At 46.4% G+C, this 18,802-nt stretch overlaps 1 long non-coding RNA gene across 1 annotated transcript in view; it reads left to right on the forward strand.

Annotated features, from left to right (window-relative positions):
- The first annotated feature begins 9,713 nt into the window (after positions 1–9,713).
- The window catches only part of LOC142740516 (uncharacterized), a 127,198-nt gene continuing 118,109 nt past the window's right edge, over positions 9,714–18,802 (forward strand). Inside the window, exons 1-2 of the long non-coding RNA XR_012880750.1 lie at positions 9,714–9,812; positions 10,089–10,227. This is a non-coding gene — a long non-coding RNA (uncharacterized LOC142740516). The remainder of the gene's footprint in view (positions 9,813–10,088; positions 10,228–18,802) is intronic.

Below are 18,802 nucleotides of genomic sequence, written 5' to 3' on the forward strand. Positions count from 1 at the left end.
CCGGCAAAAAATTTTGCGGTACGCGACGTCAGGAGACAGTCACTGTCCAGGGTGCTGAAAGAGTTAAACTGTTTCAGCACTCTGGACAGTGACTTCCGATCACAATATACATGAACGTATAAAAAAAAAAAGAAGTTCTGACTTACCGATAACTCCCGGCTTCTTCCTCCAGTCTGACCTCCCGGGATGACAATTCAGTCCAAGTGACAGCTGCAGCCAATCACAGGCTGCAGCCAATCACAGGCTGCAGCGGTCACATGGACTGCTGCGTCATCCAGGGAGGTGGGGCCGGATGTCAAGAGAGGGACGCGTCACCAAGGCAACGGCCGGGAGACCGGACTGGAGGAAGCAGGAAGTTCTTGGTAAGTATGAACGTCTTTTTTTTATTCACAGGTTGCTGTATATTGTGATCGGAATTCACTGTCGAGGGTGCTTAAAGAGTTACTGCCGATCAGTTAACTCTTTCAGCACCCTGGACAGTGACTGACGTCGACTAGCCTCATCTCTATGATGGCGGCTGCGCGAAAATCACGCAGCCGCGCATCATACACTGATGACACACGGAGCTGTCAAGTGCCTTTTGCGCATGCAAAACACAGCTTTTTTTTGCGTGTGCAAAACGCACACGCTCGTGTAAATGAGGCCTAAGTGTAACGTCTGTGGTCGCTGACCACGAACTCCTTCCATCCGGCCGACGCCCTTCTCTCCCGAGATGTCTGCACATGTGGCCGTCCTGTTCAACAGTGACCACCAGGGTGCACTCGCGAGCTCAGTCAGCCTTGGAGCGCACACTGGTGTCAGATTGAGCTGATTGCTTCCAGAGCACCCTGGACTATATGGAGGGCTCTGCCCCTTCCTATCTTGCCTGAGCCTTGTTGTCATTATCCTAGTATGTCTATGAAAATGGTCTCCTAAGTGTTTTCCAGTTCCCAGTGTTTCCCGTTTCTGCTACCTGTAACCTGTATCCCGCGCTATCCTGGTCAAGTGCCGTGTTGAGCTGAAGTCGTGCTGTGCTGTGTTCCATGCCTGGTGCCTGCCTGCTGCCTAGTCGCAGCCGAGCCTATCTTGCTACGAACTATAGACTGTGACCTGTGTTCTGTTGGCCAGCTGCCATACCGTCAAGGCGATATGGCCCAGTGAGTCCACATACCCAACGTGACAGTAGGCTCAGGCCATGGACCCCAATGGTCAATCCAAGACAATGACGACGTCACAGGAGATGCGGGCGGATATGCTAGACCTCCGGTCTCAACAGGACCAACTCCTCCAGGCATTGAACAGTATTGCACGTCCGCTGGTTACGCAAGCTGCCGTTCCTCTTACTACACCTCCTGGCAGTACTGATCCTCCAACTACACCTCCTGGCAGTGCTGATCCCTAATTTTCTTTGCCGCTTCCCGACTGCTATGATGGAGACGCGAGGACCTGCCGTGGATTTTTGAACCAGTGCCAGATCCACCTTAGCCTGTATACAAGAGCATTCTCGTCTGATGGCGCAAGGGTCACTTTCATCGTTTCTCTCCTTACTGGCAGGGCCCTTGCATAGGCGAACCCTATCTGGGAGAGACAAAGACCTGAGACCCGTGACTTCCATGGGTTCCTACGGACATTTCGCACGGTGTTTGAGGAGCCTCATCTGCAGCCGCCTCCTTGCTGAACCTGTGCCAGGGAGACACCTTTGTGGGAGAGTACGCCATCCACTTCCGCACCCTGGCAGGAGAACTGTTGTGAAACAATGAGGCCCTGGTGGCTACATTCTGGCAGGGACTGTCTAATAGGATTAAGGACAAGCTTGCCACCCTGATCTACCGTCTACCCTGAATGACCTCATCCTTCTGACCGCCCGGATTGATATAAGGATCCGAGAACGGTTCCAAGAAGCTCGACGGGAGGGAGGACTCCCTAGCCCGGTTCCAGTCTGAGCTCCACTACCATCCGGCCGACAAGAATGTGAGGGCCGATGCCTTGTCCAGGTCGTTAGAGACAGAGGACACTATGGAGTCTCTACAGAATATTATTAATCTGTCCTGCATCATCCCTGTCAACCCTCTGCAAGTTAGAGACATTCCCCCGAGGAGGACTTTTGTGCATCTGGCAGACAGAAGAAGAATCCTCCGCTGGGGACACAGTTCCAAACTGGCAGGTCACACAGGTGTCCGTAAGACCCGAGACTTGATCGCTCGTCAGTTCTGGTGGCCCACGCTGCCCAAAGACATCACGAAGTTTGTCTCCTCCTGCACGGTGTGCGCAGCAAATAAGGTTGCCCACTCCAAACCGGCGGGCCTGCTCCAGCCGCTGCCTGTGCCTGATGCCCCCTGGCAACATATTGCTATGGACTTTGTCCCGAACCTGCCTCCCTCTGCGGGATGCTGTGTGGTCTGGTTGGTGGTGGACTGATTTTCGAAGATGGCTCACATCGTTCTGCTGACCGGTCTACCTTCTGCATCTCCACTGGGCACCTTCTTCATCCAACACATCTTCCGCCTGCACGGCTTGCCTAGGCATATTGTGTCTGATCAGAGGGTTCAGTTCACCTCGAAGTTCTGGAGTACCCTCTGCGGACTCCTCTGTGTGAAGTTGGACTTTTCCTCAGCCTACCATCCTCAGTCCAACGGTCAAGTCGAGAGGACCAACCAAATCATGGAGAACTACCTACAACACTTCATCTCCAAGCAGCATGATGACTGGGTGCAGCTTCTTCCTTGGGTCGAGTTCTCGTATAATAATCATACTAGCGAGTCCACAAGTAATACACCATTCTTAATAGTTTACAGCCAACACCCACGTCTCCCTCTTCCGGTGTCCGTTATGTCCGAAGTGCCCGCAGCGGATTCTGCTTTTAGGGACTTCCTGCGGATCTGGCAGCAGACCCGATCCTCTATTCTGCTGGCAGTGGACCGCATGAAACATAAGGCAGATACAAGGAGAAGAGAACCTCCCCAGTTTTCTCCAGGTACCAAGGTCTGGCTGTCCTCCAGAAATATCCGGCTGATGGTGCCATCTTACAAGTTTGCTCCCAGATTCCTCGGACCCTTCGAGATCTTGCAACAAATTAACCCGGTCTCCTACAAGCTTTGGCTGCCTCCTACCCTACGGATCCCCAACTCCTTTCACGTTTCACTCCTGAAACCTGTGGTCCTGAACCGCTACTTTAAGACTCTGGAAACCAAAGTCTTTAAGATCCTGGAAACCAAAAATAGTAAGAGGAAGAAGCTTTTATTTAGTAGATTGGAGGGAGTTTGGTCCAGAAGAGAGGTCCTGGGAGCCAGAAGAGAATCTCAACGCTCCTACCCTCATTAAGAAGTTTCTCTCTCGTTCTGGTCCCAAGAGGAGGGGGCGTAAGAGGGGGATACTGTAACATCTGTGGTCACTGACCAAGAACTCCTTCCATCGTGTCGACGCCCTTCTCTCCGGAGATGTATGCACATGCGGCCGTCCTGTTCCACAGTGACCACCAGGGTGCACACACGAGCTCAGTCAGCCTTGGAGTGCACACTGGTTTGAGATTGAGCTGATTGCTTCCAGCACCCTGGACTATAAGAAGGGCTCTGCCCCTTCCTATCTTGCCTGAGCCTTGTTGTGGTTATCCTAGTATGTCTATGCAAATGGTCTCCTAAGTGTTTTCCAGTTCCCAGTGTTTCCCATTCCTGCTACCTGTAACCTGTATCCCACGCTATCCTGGTCAAGTGCCGTGTTGAGCTGAAGTCATGCTGTGCTGTGTTCCACGCCTGGCGCCTGCCTGCTGCTCAGTCGCAGCCGAGCCTGTCTTGCTACTGTCTGAGCTACCACAGGTACACTATACGTACTATAGACTGTGACCTGTGTCCTTTTGGCCAGCTGCCACACCGTCAAGGCGGTACGGCCCAGTTGGTCCACATACCCAACGTGACAATAAGTATAAGTATAAAGAGCAGCTGTCTCCCCAAATCCGTCCGGAGTGCTAATGTCACGTCACCGTGCTGCCGCTATATAAACAGTAATATTTCATATTGTAATAACGTGTCCCCTCTCATTTCTCACAGATCTCACATGAATTTCATGTGTTGGTATTAAAACAGTGCCTTCCGTAGATAATGCCGCAGTGCCCTTTGTATATAATGCCACAGTACCTCCTGTAGATAATGTCACACAGCCCCCTGTAGATAGCGCCACACAGTGCCCACTGTAGATGGCACCACACAGCGCCAACTGTAGATTGTGCCACACAGCGCCCCCTGTAGATAACGCCACCCTCACTGTATATAGCGCTACCCCCTTCCCCTGTAGATAGTGACACACACCCCCTATAGATAATCCCGCAGTGCCCTCTGTGTATAATGTCACAGTATCCCCTGTAGATTTGTCACACAGCCCCCTGTAGATAGTGCCACACATCGCCCACTGTAGATGGCGCCACACAGCATCTCCTGTAGATTGTGCCACACCGTGCCCCCCTCTAGATAGCGCCAGCCCCACTGTTTATAGCACCAGCTTCCCCTGTAGATAGCGCCACTGAAGCTCCCTCTAGCAGAGGAACCCTCGGCCACAGCACTGGACAGTGATGTCAGGGGTTACTCCCTGAATGGAAACCCCAGCCGATGCTGTGGCCGGGGATTCCCTCCAGTAGGAGCAGCTGATGCCACTGTTCATATAAGGACAGTGACCTCAGGGGTTACTCCCTGAATGGAATCCCCGGCCACAGCATTGCCGACGCTGTGGCTATGGATTCCCTCAAGGAGGACTCCCTGACACCACTGTACAATGATGTCAGTGGCTACTCCTTGAGCGGAATCCCCATTGCCGACTTTGGCCAGAGATTCTGCTCCAGGAGGAGTCCCTGACATAGATGTCCATATATGGACAGGTGACCTCAGGGGTTTTCCTCTAGTAGCGGAATCCCGGCTGGATCATCAGCAACGGGGATTCCTCTCAATCAGTAGCCACTGACGTCACTGTTCATATATGGACAGTGACGTCAAGTGCTTCCCCGAGCACAGAGCTTAAAATAGGGCTATGCTGGGGGAATCCTCGGCGAGCAAAGGAGCTCCCTCTGCTGATGGTTCCCTGCTTCCGTATTAGTTCAACTGTTGCCAGCGGGACATACCCCCGGCCGCCTGGGACAGTGGGACACCGCCTGGAATCAGGGACTGTCCCGCTGAATCCAGGACGGTTGGGAGGTAGTCAGGATGTGGCAACACCCGGCATTCATATGGCTACAATGTACTAAGGTAGGACACAGCGCCAGACCTTCCTAGGAGCCGGACCCAGAAACGCTGCAGGTAACATTTTTGTATCCGGCTCCCAGGGAGGTCCGGCGCCACATCTGATGTCCCCCGTGCCAGAACAGATCCCATAGAAAGCTATGGGATCCATTCTAGCATCAGTTTGCCTCCGGCTGTACTGCAATATGCCGGAGGTAAACTGAAGCGGACAGCGGACATATGTGAACGGCCCCCTTAGTGACCACCTCATATGCCTTTTCACGGTGGCCCAGTCTAAGTCCTGCATGGGTGTGCTGGAGCTGGGGATCGGCTGTCTGATGACAGCCGGGCTCCTGCACCAATGGCCACGATAGAAGTTTACTTAGATCCTGGCAGTTTAACCCGCTAAATGCCGCCGTCAATAGCGACCGTGGCATTTAACTGGTCTACAGAGGGAGGGAGCACAGTAAAGTCACACGAAAGATCGCACAGTAAAGTCCCCTAGTGGGACTAATAAAATAAGTAATAAATGTGACATAAAAATTAATAAAAATTATAGTAAAAAATAAAATAAAACCATTTCTTTTCCATAAAAAGTGGTTTTATTTAGTAAAAGTGCAAAAAATAAATAAAAAGTACACATATATGGTATCGCCGCGACTGTAATGACCGAAACAATAAAGTTAATATGTTATTTAAACAGCAAGGTGAACACCGTAAAAAAACAAAAACACACAAATCTATGGCGAAATTGCTATTTTTTTCCATTGCCCTCCCAAAAAGTCATAATAAAAGTTAGTCAATAAGTCCCATGTACCCCAAAACAGTACCAATCAAAACTACGTCTATCATTATCATTACTACGTCTATCATTATCCTCATATCATTACATTGAAGGAAAAGTGAAAAAATTACGGCTCTTGGAAAGAGATGATGCAAAAAGCAAATAATTTTAGTTCAGGAGTTCTTATTGTGAAAAGTAGTAAAACATAAAAAACCTCTACGTATGTGGTATCACTGTAATCGTACTGACCCAAAAAATAAAGGTAACTTGTTATTTACGCCGCACAGTGAACGGCGTGAATTTAAAACGCATAAAAAAATGGCGGAATTTCAGGGGTTTTTTCTATTCCCCCCCCAAAAAAGTTAATAAAAGTTAATCAAAAAATTATTTGTACCCCAAAATGGTGCCATTAAAAAGTAAAACTAATCCCGCAAAAAACAAGTCCTCATACAGCTATGTCGACGGAAAAATAAAAAAGTTAAAAAAGCTCTTTGAATACGAAAAAATAAAATAAAAAATAGCTTGGTCATTAGGGCCTAAAATAGGCTGGTCACTAAGGGGTTAAGAACTACTGAGCTTGTGGATTTGTTTTTCCAGGTATTTGTGATCATATTCCTCCAACTGAATTACATTGTACAGAGGGTAATTCTATTGTCTGCTACTTTTGAATAATGTAACACCAAAAACCGAAGTCTTCCTTGCAGTCTGAGCCTCTTTTGATTTCCATTTGTTGTCCAGCACCGTTATCAAGTATTCACTGTTGCATAATTATATGAGAATTAGCTCCGAGTGCTTTGATTCCTGTTTGCTTTGTAGACTTCTTATTGGAAGTTGTGAAATAAGAAGCACCAGAGCAATTACAGCTTGCTGAGCTTGTAATGGATGCGAATAATGGCCGCGACTCCGCTCATTCTTCTTTATCTCACAAATATGTATCTGTTAGGAATTAAAGGTCCTAGGATTAAAATGATAAAATGAAAAAAGATAAAAGTTGGTCTTACTGAAGCAAATTAAAAATTAACATTTGAAAGGTAAACCTTTATTTACAGGGAGAATATGACTTTATAGGTAATTGACTGTTTTTAACGCAGATATGGAGATAAGAATTAAATAAAATATAATAAAAAAATATTTGTTCTTATTTATGTGATATTTTATAAAGGACAAAAATTGTACCTCCACTAATATTTATTGTTAAAGGTGTAAACTCATCAGTGACTACCTCTTCCCGAAAGGACCCGCGGCGGCAATCAGCTAATCGTCGTGGCTCTGACTCCCAGCACCCTCAGCAAACTATTTTTTTTTGCCGGGGGAAGCCACGGACAGTCACGACTGTCCATAACATACATGGATGGCTCGAGTCCACAAGAAGAGGAGCCGCTCTTATAGCTCTTCCTAATAAATATATTCGGAGGAAGCTACAAATCAATATTCCTGCTGGTCTTCTCCATATATTCTGTTAGGGCCTATAGAGGTAATACACAAGAGTCCCCTAATTGGGAGCCCCTTCTATTACACAGAGCAAGGAACCATCAGAAAAGTAGAGGACCCGTTGTTTCTGTGTTCTATGTATGTAACTCACCTATACCCTTTCAATCGTTGTTCGCCGCTGGACTGGGGTTCCTTGGGCCCACCAGAGGAGATGTTTCTGAGGGCCCACCCTCAGGGGCATAGCTATAAGGGTGTAGAAGTAGCAGTCTCGCCCGGACCCTGGCGCCTGAGGGGGCCCAAAAGCCCCTCAGCAGCATAAGAAGACACCAGTATAATAAATTATATATTGTAGGTGGGGGCCCTGTTATAGGTTTTGCATTTGGTTCTCTGTTGGGCCAGTCCAACCCTGTTCACTCTTCCCTCCAGCTGGTGCCCACGTCTGCTTGCTATGCAGCCAGACTCACCACTCTACACTCCAGCAATGTCCATCAGGTCCGGTGGCCTACTTAACCCCTTGAGGACTAGAACAATTTTTTTTCCTCCTTGCATTCCATATATTTTGTTCAATATAACTGTATGATGCTTTGTTTTTTGCAGGATGGGTTGTACTATATGTAGGTTCCATTTCTTCGTACATATACTTCAGCGTTTGATTATGTAGAAAGAACAGGTTTGGCACTGCTCACCTCCACGTGAATCATTAGGAGATTATTTCAACAACTGGGACTTGCAGTGCGGTGCGCTCAGCGGAAAAATACCGTCCAAACAGTTTAAAAAAATTAAAGAGAACCTTTTATTGACAAATATTCTCCATGTACATCAAAAACTTTAGGCAGAGAGGATTCTACACTTCAGCGGCGACGGCTGTTTCGCGTTCACTCTCAATTCATCATGGCGGTTTTTATTTTGCCAAAACTTCAGAATAAAAAACAATTTCGCTGCAGTTTTCATTTCTTTTTTTTTTTTTACAGAATACATCGATCATCATAAATAAAGCTATGCAGTTATTTTCCAGTTTGTTATGGTTGTGAAGATACCAAATATGTGTAAATTATTTAATGTTTTAAGACTTATATTTAATAAGGTTATTATAAAAAATTTGCATTTGTGAGGTTTTTTATCAATTTATTTAGTTTAACATTACTTTAAAAAACAAAAATTCAGTTAACTTTTAAGTATAATATACGGCACGCATACTGCATCAATACACTAGTACATTAGCCTGTGTACTAATAATACCCAGACCCACCCACGGACGGTTGCGCACTCCCGCGAGAAGACACGTGCAACCACGCGCACCGGCGCACACACGACTCACCTGGGCCTTCTCCTCTTCCAGAGCGTAGCTGCGTAAGGAGAGGGGGAGGAGTCAAGTTGCAGCGCGGCGGCAGGCGTTCTCCGATGCCCGACATTTTCTGGAGCCTGGATGTGAAGGACTGGACCTGGAAGACATCGCCTGACAACGAGGACTGGAGTGGGAGCCAGCAGCTCTTCTGACACACTGAGTAAAGTGTCTGAAAGTGCTGATCATGTATGGCCCTGTTCACAAAGAGTATTTTGCAGGCAGAAAAAATCAGCCTCAAAATTCCTTAAAGAATTTTGAGGCAGATTTTGACCTGCCGACACAATCTTGCCGCGTTTTTTGCTGCGTTTTTTGCCCTCGGCGATTGAGGACCGCAGACAGAAAGCGCAGCGAAAAATGCATTTTGTGCCTACCATTGATTTCGATGGGAGGTCAGAGGCGGAACCGCGGCAAGAAAGGACGTGCTGCGTTTTATTTTTTCCGCAACTGGCTCCCATTGATTTCAGATGAATTCAATGGAAGGCGGTTTTGGACGTTTTTTGGCGCTGATTCTGACGCATTGTCCGAGTCGATTTCAAGGCCAAAAAACTCTGTGAACTGGGCCTTATTGTTAGGGTAGGAATACACTAGGCATGAACGCTGCAGATTTTATGCAACACATTTCATTGCAGAAAATCTGCAGCGTATAACAGTAGCAGCAGAGTGGATGAGATGTGAACAGATACTGAAACCTGTAAAAAAAAAACACAGACAATAAAACATATAAGACCGTTACCAGCATACAATGTGATATACTTACATACAGAAGATAATTCTTGACAACCCTGGCGCTGTCTTCCTCCGTCCTCCACTGACGCGCTGTCAGTGAGGATGTTGCTGCAGCCGGAGCCCCTGTCAAGAACCCAGCAGGAGAAGTGTCAGAAGAGATGGACACAGCGATGACATCATCGGTGCTTGTCCTTCTGAGCGCAGTGAGGGAGGTCGGGGCATGCCTCAGACTGGCAGGCAACGCTCTCCACATACAAGTCTGAGACAGTAGCAGCTATCTTGGATCCCGGACAACTGGGACCAGAACGAGGGAACGGAGCGGGAAGCAAGAAAGTCAGGCCATCAGGTAGGTTAACAATAATTTTTCAGTTTTTAATTAGTTTTTTTTTTGGACTGAATGGTTGCTTTTTAACCAGTAAGCAGCAGCTCCAGTGTGCGTCTAGCTGGGGTGTATTTAAGTTGCTCAGCAGTCTCATGCTGAAATCTAGCACATCTTGACGTCACGCTCAACGTCATAAGCGTTAACCCTAACGTTTAAAACTCTTTAGAACTAATGACGAAGCTCTTTACAATGTTTATATATATTTATTTATTCACTTAATAATTTTTATTATTGCTAAAGGTCCAAAGCAGTGAAGAGCAATCCCAGTGACACCAACTGCTGTGTCTGGATAGGGCAGAGGGAGCGGCTCAGCCTCAGTGTGTGGTAAGCGCTTGTGAGCTTGGTGCCCCCCTGCTGAAGAGAAGAGAAGACTGCAAAGGTAAGTGTAAAATGAATAAATGGGTTACATATAGAACTAGAATAATATTTACACACAGGGGTGTAACTACATTGTGCTGGGCCCCATGCCACACTTTTGAATAGCCTCGTCCACTTTAACCCCTTTAGGACACAGCCTGTTTTGGCCTTGTGGACACAGATGATTTTTTAAAATCTGACATGTGTCACTTTATGTGGTAATAACTCCGGAACGCTTTTACCTATCCAAGCGATTCTGAGATTGTTTTCTCGTGACATATTGTACTTTAGGTTAGTGAAAAAATTTGGTCGATAAATTCAATATTTATTTGTGAAAAACTTCAAATTTTAGCAAAAATTTGCACAAATTTGCATTTTTCTAAATTTAAATGTATTTGCTTGTAAAACAGATAGTAATACCACACAAAATAGTTACTAGTTAACATCCCCATATGTCTACTTTATGTTTGCATCATTTTTTTTCACGTACTTTTATTTTTCTAGGACGTTACAAGGCTTAGAACTTTAGCAGCAATTTCTCATATTTTCAATAAAATTTCAATAGGCCATTTTTTCACAGACCAGTTCAGTTCTGAAGTGGCTTTGAGGGCCTTATATATTAGATAGACCCCATAAATCACCCCATTTTGAAAACTGCACCCCTCAAGGTATTCAAAACCACATTCAGAAAGTATTTTAACCCTTTAGGCGTTTCACAGGAATTAAGGCAAAGTTAATTTGTAATAAAAAAAAATCTGTAACACAGAAGGTTTTACCAGAGAAACGCAACTCAATATTTATTGCCCAGATTCTGCAGATTTTAGAAATAACCAACATGTGGGCCTAGTGTCCTAATGGACTGAAACACAGGCCGCAGAAGCAAAGGAGCACCTAGAGGATTTTGGGGCCTCCTTTTTTTAGGAATATATTTTTGGCACCATGTCAGGTTTGAGGAGGTCTTGTGGTACCTAAACAGTCGAAACCCCCAAAAAGTGACCCCATTTTGGAAACTACACCCCTCAAGGCATTTTTCTAGGCGTATACTTAGCATTTTGACCCCACAGTTTTTTTGCAGAATCTAGTGGAATTAGTTTGTGAAGGTGAAAATCACCTATTTTTCTGTGGAAACATAGAATTTTTTAATTTTTACAAGGAAAAAAGCAGAAAAAGCCGCCCAACATCTGTAAAGCAATTTCTCCCGATTACGGCAATACCCCATATGTGGTCGTAAACTGATGTTTGGACCCACAGCAGGGCTCAGGAGGGAACGAGGCCCTTTTGGATTTTGGAGCGCAGATTTTGCTGGATTGGTTTTCAGTGCCGTGTCGGGTTTGCAACGCCCCGGAGGGACCAAAACAGTGGAAACCCCCCAAAAGTGACCCTATTTTGGAATCTACACCCCCTCAAGGAATTTTTATAGGGGTATAGTGAGCATTTTGGCCCCTCAGGATCTTTTTTAGAGCTAAGGTGACCAAAAAACAGCGATTTTGGCGCTTTAAATTTTTTATTTATTATAGCGTTCACCGTGCGAAATAAATTACGTTTTAATTTATTCTGTCGGTTGGTACGATTACGCCGATACCATATGTGTATAGTTTTTTTTACATTTTGCAGCGTTTGCACAATAAAATTACGTTTCTATAAAATAATTTATTTTCTGAGACACGCTATTCTGAATGAATATATAGACTCCAAACAGAGTTGTGTTAATGGTTGGAGACTGCTTTAAAGCACCACTGTCCCCCCAAAAAATCATCTAGGCAGCTCCATACACAGATAGTTATAGCACAAAAAGACAAAGGAGCTTTTGACGCCAATGTATCACTATATAAAAAGTTATACATTTTATTTGGACAGACAACATATACATTAAAAATAATACAAAAAGTATGACTCTAGAAAGTTATGGAGACCGCACTCACAAGCTGCTAAACACAATAATATATGGGCAAGCAATATCCAACACTGTATGGACCACCCCACAGTTAAAGTCAAAGACAATGCATAGCATAGGGTTTAAATGGTCAGATCAGGGGACTTACCCATGTGTAAGACAGAAAGTGAAAGAGTGTCTGCTCCGCCGTATACCCCGATGCGCGTTTCACTTCGAAAAGCTTCCTCAAGGGGATGTGTAACCAGGAAGGAATTTTTATAGGGGTATAGTGAGCATTTTGGCCCCTCAGGATCTTTTTTAGAGCTAAGGTGACCAAAAAACAGCGAATTTGGCGCTTTAAATTTTTTGTTTATTATAGCGTTCACCGTGCGAAATAAATTACGTTTTAATTTATTCTGCCGGTCGGTACGATTACGCCGATACCACATGTGTATAGTTTTTTTTACGTTTTGCAGCGTTTGCACAATAAAATTACGTTTCTATAAAAGAATTTATTTTCTGAGACACGCTATTCTGAGCCGTAACTTTTTTATTTTTTCGTCAAAAAAGCTGTGGGAGGTCTTGTTTTTTGCGGGACGGGTTGTAGTCTTTATTGGTACCATTTTGGGGTAAATGCAACCTTTTGATCACTTTTTATTCTATATCTTGGGAGGGGTGGTGACCAAAAAATAGCGATGCTGACAGTTTTCCGTTTATTTTGTTTGCCCCTGGGTGCCATCACAAGCATCAGAAGCCCCCACGATTGCATGGGGGCTGCTGATGCGCTACAAACCCGCTACATGCGGAGATCGCAATCGAGCCCCGCATGTAACGGGTTAATTGCCGAAATCAGCGGCGATGAGCCGCTGATCGGCAACACTCGAGTGTCAGCTGTCGGGGACAGCTGATCTCCAAGTTCCCGATGCACACTGTCGCCGACAGTGTGCCATCGGGAACGACACAGTGACTTCCTGTCACTCTGACAGGAAGCCTATCAGGACCAGCCGAAGGTTGGTCCTGATGGGCTACCGTCCATGGCAGACCCGGAAGCCATTGTTTGGCTTCCGTTTGCCATAGTAACTATCGGCAAACCCCGCGATTTCGGACCGGGGTCTGCCGATATGTTAGAAACCCCCAAAATTCGGCGATTGCACCCGATCGCCGAATTTAAGGGGTTAATTCGCCGAAATCAGCGGCAAAGGACCGCTGGCCGGCAAGAGGGGAGTGTAAGCTGTTGGTGACAGCTGACCTCCCGGTTCCCGGTGCACACTGTCGCCGACAGTGTGCATCGGGAAATACTCAGTAACTATACGTCCTCGTGCGGGAAGTAACCTCCCGCAACGACGGACAGTTACGTCCTGGTGCGGGTAGGGGTTAAGCATGGACCCTAGAACCGACATAAAAATGTAAACAAATCACTCCCCACTACTCGCTCCTCTTGCCTCCATGGCCTGGTACACAAGGCCCACTGCCACATCCGGCCGGGCAGCATCAGGAAATTATATAAGAGACAGCATACACCGTCCTAACGCTTCGTTAAATACAAGGATTCGGTTTTAAGTGGGGCTCGCCCATTCCAGGTCGACCCACCCCCCCCTGTGACCGCAATTGTTATGCCACTGTTTTAACAACCTTTTTCTCCTCTGCTCTTATGTATCTATTTTTGATCATAGATTTGGTTTTAAGATCGTACCAAAACAAATCCTGTATCTTCTATTTTGTTTATGTGAACCTGTCGGCCTGTTAATGTTGCCCTAACTGCGGGCAGTGTGATATAGTGACAGGTGATTTAAACTAAACTATGTGTTACTCTAAAGTGCTGCGTCATATAAGAGAAGTCATAGCTTTAGTACTGGCTTGTGTCCATTGTTAGGGCAGCATGAGTGTGCTAAAAGGTTCCTTTTAAAGGGGTTTTCCAGTCCCTAAAAATTGATGGCCTATCCTCAGTACCAGTGGCGTAACTACCGCTATAGCAGCCGTAGCGGCTGCTACGGGGCCCGCGGCATGAGGGGGCCCGTGTCGCCCGCCGGGCACGGGCCCCCACCATGGCCGGAGGCTCCGCTAGCAGCCGCTATGGCTGCTACAGCGGGACGCCACTGAACACTACGGCAGAGCAGGGAGGTATCTCCCCGCTCTGCAATTAAGCAAAAGACATGTATCCCCTATCCACAGGACAGGGGATACATGTGTGATCGCTGGCATTGATAGGGAAAACGGGGGACTGAAAGTCCCCTGAAGTTCTCCAACACAAACCTCGGACTTCCGGGGTCTGTGTCGGCAGCTCCGTAGAAATGAATGGAGCGCCAGTCGCGCTTGTGCGCAAGCGTGACCAGCGCTCCTTTCATTTGTATTGAGCTGCGCAGACGCCGGAAGTCAGAGGTTAGTCATGGAGAACTTCAGGGGACTTTCGGTCCCCCGTTCTCCTTATCGCTGCCAGCGATCACACATGTATCCCTTATCCTGTGGATAGGGGATACATGTCTTTTGACTTCTCACACTGTAGGTCGCATTTTTTTGGGGGGTTGGGGACGCTGTATGGGGTGGCTGTATAGCGTTCCCTACAGGGGGGGCTGTATGGCGTTCCCTACAGGGGGGGGCTGTATGGCGCTATCCACAGGGGGGGCTGTATGGCATACCCTACAGGGGGGACTGTAAGGCGTTCCCTACAGGGGGGGACTGTATGGTATTTCCTCCAGGGGGGGGCTGTATGCGTTCCCTACAGGGGGGGCTGTATGGCGTTCCCTACAGGGGGGGCTGTATGGCGTTCCCTACATCGGGGCTGTATGGCGTTCCCTACAGGGGGGGCTGTATGGCGTTCCCTACAGACCCCCCCTGTAGGGAACGCCATACAAACCCCCTGTAGATAACGCCATACAGTCCCCACTGTAGATAACGCCATACAGTCCCCCTGTAGATAACGCCATACAGTCCCCCCTTTAGATAACGCCATACAGCCCCCTCTGTAGATAACGCCATACAGCCCCCTCTGTAGATAACGCCATACAGCCCCCTGTAGAAAACGCCATACAGCCCCCTCTGTAGAGAACGCCATACAGCCCCCCTGTGTATAGCGCCATACAGCCCCCCTGTTGATAACGCCATACAGCCCCCCTGTACATCTGTACATAGTGCCATACAGCCCCCTCTGTAGATAACGCCATACAGCCCCCCTGTAGATAGCGCCATACAGCCCCCTCTGTAGATAACGCCATGCAGCCACATCTGTAGATAATGCCATACAGTCCCCCTGTGGATAGCGCCATACAGCCCCCCTTTAGATAACGCCATACAGACCCCCTGTAGATAACGCCATACAGCCCCCCTGTAGATAGCGCCATACAGCCCCCTCTGTAGATGGCGCCATACAGCCATCCCTGTAGATAACGCTATACAGCCCCCTTTGTAGATATCTAACTAGACCCAGCACAGTCCTAATACTGACAATAGTCACTATAACAGGGCTGATTTCCCTAATGTGCAGTGCCAGTTAAAGTGGAAAAATATAATGTAAAAATTAAAAATAAAGTCCCCCAAAGGTCTTTTCTGACCTTTAAGGAACAGGCCATGATATTAAAAAATAAAAGTAAGAAAAAGTAAAAGTAAATTCAATACAGTGTAAGGCCTCATGCACACAAACGTATTTTTTCCTGTCCGTAAATACTGGCGTAAATATGGGTCCTTGGTCACACGTATTCTACCCGTATTCCACCAGTATTTACGGACCCGTGCCCGTAAGTACGGGTCCGGTGTCAACAGTATTCCACCCGTATTTACGGACCCGTTTTCTCTGCACTAATCGGCAGCCCCTTCTCTCTATCAGGATAGAGAGAAGGGGCAGCCCTTTCGGGCAGAGTTTCCGCAGCGTTTGAAAGTAAAAAAAAGTTCATACATACCCCAGCCGTTGTCTTGGTGACGCGTCCGACCTCCCTGGATGACGCGGCAGTCCATGTAACCGCTGCAGCCTGTGATTGACCTGTGATTGGCTGCAGCAGTCACATGGGCTGAAACGTCATTCCGGGAGGCCGGATTGGAGGAAGAAGCAGGGAGTTCTGGGTAAGTATGAACGTCTATTTTTTTTACACGTTGATCTATATTGTGATCGGAAGTCACTGTCCAGGGTGCTGAAAGAGTTACTGCCGATCGTTTAACTCTTTCAGCACCCTGGACAGTGACTATTTACTGATGTCGCCTAGCAACGCTCCCGTAATTACGGGTGCACACACGTAGTGACCCGTAATTACGGCAGCCCCATAGACTTCTATGGGCCTGCCCGTGCCGTAATTACGACCTGAAATAGGACATGTTCTATATTTTTCAATGGCACGCGCACCTTCCCGTAAACATATGGGGAGGTACCCGTGGCCATTATAAGTCTATGGGCCCGTAATTACGGGCCGTAATTACGGCCCGTGATTATGGGCGTTTTTACGTTCGTGTGCATGGGGCCTAAATGTATAGACTTAAAATACCCACCCCCAAAAAAATGCTTCACCCGCCAATCATTGTCGTAACGCTAGCCCAGACCCAATTACCCTAAAATGACATGTAATATATCAAAACTTACAGTAGACAATGGCGATCAGAAATAAAAGGTCTATTTTAGGGTAAGACTATATTACTTGTATTACCAGAAAAATTGATCTAGAAAGAAAAAAAGCTTTTTTTTTAACTATTATTTTCAAACTATAAGCCTAAAAATTCTAAAATAGCAAAAATAATGTCTATAAAAATAATGAAAAAAGAAGCCTGAATTGTTTATGAAAACAAATGTTGCAAAAATCACTTCGCTAATCCAACAAATGAAAAACGATGAGTAAACAGTGTCTGGTCCTAAAGGCTCAAAATAGCCCGGTCCTGAACCGGTTAACCATAAATTGCTTTCTCCCCCCTCAATGGTGCCCCTGCTTAATCTACCTATACGTCAGCCCAGCTCTGCAGCCACTGTTCATAAGACAGGTCTCCCGGTGTACACTTTATTGCCGCAGACCACCATAAACCCCATCACATCTCACCAGTAATCATCTAAGACTCAATCATATTATCAAATAGTCAATTGCACAATGTTTGTCTGTATGTTAGTTACTCCATAACTTTCCTTCAGTTACAATATGGAGAAGAAGAACGCATCTCGTCTATTCTGTACTGACGGTATAACCTCCTCTCTGCAATATAGCTGCATTCTTACGATAATGTCAGAGAATTGATTGATACGCTAGCTTGTAAGCCCGGTGCTCAATCTTTAACGCACTGATACATAGTAATGAATGGAGATAGCAGTTGTGGAGCATCCGTAAATTGTCAGTGCTTTAGTGCTTAACCCCTTAATGATCAGGCCATTTTGCGCATTAATGACCAAGGATTATTTTTTGTTTTTTCACGGTCGCATTCCAACAGTCGTAACTCTTTTTTTATTCCGTCGACATAGCCGTATAAGGGCTTGTTTTTCGCGGGACGAGTTGTATTTTGCAATTGAACCATTTCTGGATGGATATCCAGTGAAGGAAATAAGTATTTGATCCCTTGCTGATTTTGTAAGTTTTCCCACTGTCAAAGACATGAACAGTCTAGAATTTTTAGGCTAGGTTAATTTTACCAGTGAGAGATAGATTATATAAAAAAAAAAAACAGAAGATCACATGGTCAAAATTATATATATTTATTTGCATTGTGCACAGAGAAATAAGTATTTGATCCCCTACCAACCATTAAGAGTTCAGCCTCCTCCAGACCAGTTACACGCTCCAAATCAACTTGGTGCCTGCAGTAAAGACAGCGGTCTTACATGGTCACCTGTATAAAAGACTCCTGTCCACAGACTCAATTAATCAGTCTGACTCTAACCTCTACAACATGGGCAAGACCAAAGAGCTTTCTAAGGATGTCAGGGACAAGATCATAGACCTGCACAAGGCTGGAATGGGCTACAAAACCATAAGTAAGACGCTGGGTGAGAAGGAGACAACTGTTGGTGCAATAGTAAGAAAATGGAAGACATACAAAATGACTGTCAATCGACATCGATCTGGGGCGCCATGCAAAATCTCACCTCGTGGGGTATCCTTGATCCTGAGGAAGGTGAGAGCTCAGCCGAAAACTACACGGGGGGAACTTGTTAATGATCTCAAGGCAGCTGGGACCACAGTCACCAAGAAAACCATTGGTAACACATTACGCCGTAATGGATTAAAATCCTGCAGTGCCCGCAAGGTGCCCCTGCTCAAGAAGGCACATGTACAGGCCCGGCTGAAGTTTGCAAATGAACATCTGGATGATTCAGAGAGTGATTGGGAGAAGGTGCTGTGGTCAGATGAGACTAAAATTCAGCTCTTTGGCATTAACTCAATTCGCCGTGTTTGGAGAAAGAGAAATGCTGCCTATGACCCAAAGAACACCGTCCCCACTGTCAAGCATGGAGGTGGAAACATTATGTTTTGGGGGTGTTTCTCTGCTAAGGGCACAGGACTACTTCACCGCATCAATGGGAGAATGGATGGAGCCATGTACCGTCAAATCCTGAGTGACAACCTCCTTCCCTCCACCAGGACATTAAAAATGGCTCGTGGCTGGGTCTTCCAGAATGACAATGACCCGAAACATACAGCCAAGGCAACAAAGGAGTGGCTCAAAAAGAAGCACATTAAGGTCATGGAGTGGCCTAGCCAGTCTCCAGACCTTAATCCCATCGAAAACTTATGGAGGGAGCTGAAGATCCGAGTTGCCAAGC

Source organism: Rhinoderma darwinii, chromosome 2, assembly GCF_050947455.1.
Source record: "Rhinoderma darwinii isolate aRhiDar2 chromosome 2, aRhiDar2.hap1, whole genome shotgun sequence".
Lineage (NCBI taxonomy): Eukaryota > Metazoa > Chordata > Amphibia > Anura > Rhinodermatidae > Rhinoderma > Rhinoderma darwinii.